Raw genomic sequence first — 1,898 nt, 5'->3', positions numbered from 1 at the left:
CTTTTTTTACTCTTTCCCTCATGCTCTCTGACTAAGTCCATTCTTCTACTCATGATGTACTCTACTAAAAGTTATATATTATAAGATTTCAGGAGATTTTTTTACTCTCTTGTAATACCACATATTTGACTGCAATGTGTCTTTTGGACTAATAATAGATTTATGGTGCTATAAAATCTTGAGCTTCTTGCAGTATTATTTGAGGTCAGGGGGATGTCAATTTGGAAAAGCGTGTAAATATAACCACACTAGAGGAAAGACTTCTGCAGCACCATTAGCACCAGTTCTAGAGTTTAACTTTGTTGGTCTTCCAATCTAAGTGGTATAACATCATTGTTCTGTCTATATTTTAACCTTTCAACATATAAAAGCTGTAATAGTTGCTTGTGGTCATCTTATGTGGTTTATATCGCAGGGTGAGAAAGAATGTCCATATTACATGCGATATCCAGAACATCTGCCATTTCTGTCAAGGTCTGCTGCTATTTTTCGAGTAAGTTATTATTGTACCAGAAATTCTACTCATTTCCATGCTTAATTAAAGGGTAGCGATGATACTATGTTTTGAAGATTGGGAGTCTATTCAAAGATTTTAGTTTGCATTTGACATTAGTTGCTTCTGCTTGCAAACTCTGGTTTTATTAATGTACTTTATCCTTTATATGACTTCAATCTGCTACTTTTTTGCTTAAATGATCATTTTTTTTAAGAAAAAATTATTTGGTGGTTGCTTTTTGATGGATGCGAAACTATGTGATAAGTTTGTCTAAAACAAGTAGGAGAACTATTAAGAAATAGCTTAAGAATCATGTTTCGGTGATGAAAATAGTAATCACCCTTTCCCTTGTCATATTTATTTTTATCATTTAAGTGATGTTTTTTTTTTCTTTTAAATATGTACTGGATACTTTTCTCCTAATGACTGTGAAACTGATTTATATTTCATGTGACACAGTGGGTTCTTCAATAGTATAATTTTTTAACAACATTTAAGAATTCTGTTCATGTTATCTTTATGGTGGATGGCTCTTGAGAGCTCTCCACCACATATATAATTATATTTCAAGCTTACACACACACACACATATATATTTAAATATATACATATATTGATTGAAAATAGTTTATTAAAAAATAAGATATTGTTTTTTAATTGAATTTGGCAACAATTTCTGCTTTCTTCTTTTTTTTTTTTCCTGAATGTTTGTTGGAGTTATCAATTTAAGTGTTGATTAGATGTGTATTTTTTTGTATAACCTATCCTTTTTTGCATATTTATGACGTTACCCATTTAGACAGCGGGGATTAATTTTTGGGGGAGAAAAATATGTTGTATGTGTCATGAGTTTCTGTAATTTCCGTAGGCTCTCACAAATAGCATCTAATTTTCTGATTTGTAATGCACAAGAGTGTTTTTGATCCTATTGTAGCAAGATATGGTCGTGATTTGATTCCTGTTATGGTGTATGCGTAAGAAAAGTTAGCCTATTAGTTTGTGATTTATGTGATAATATATTGGCAAGCAAAGAATCTTAATTTATGATGTCTTTTGCTTTGGAAATTTGCAGAAGAAACATTTCTGGTCAAGAGTTTGGAGGAATGTACTTTGTAGTTTTAACTGTGAGGTACTACGCCTTTTCTAATATTACATTGGGCAATATGTTATGTTAATGTTCTTTCTTTAATTGGTTATTGATACGAGTATAATACCTTTCTTCTGCAAATGCATCCGTCCACACAGGTCTATTGTTGTATCAGCTGGTCTTCTTAGGATATTTGGTCGTGAGGTAGCCGTGCTTCCCATAGTGGCAACAACTAGAGAACACCAAGGGAAAGTAGGAACAAATGAAACTTTGATTTTTTTTTTTCTTCTTAGTATTTTAGTTTTCTTTTCGTTA

The sequence above is a fragment of the Humulus lupulus genome, chromosome 6 (assembly GCF_963169125.1).
Source record: "Humulus lupulus chromosome 6, drHumLupu1.1, whole genome shotgun sequence".
NCBI lineage: Eukaryota > Viridiplantae > Streptophyta > Magnoliopsida > Rosales > Cannabaceae > Humulus > Humulus lupulus.
Note: the sequence above shows the minus strand (reverse complement) of the source record.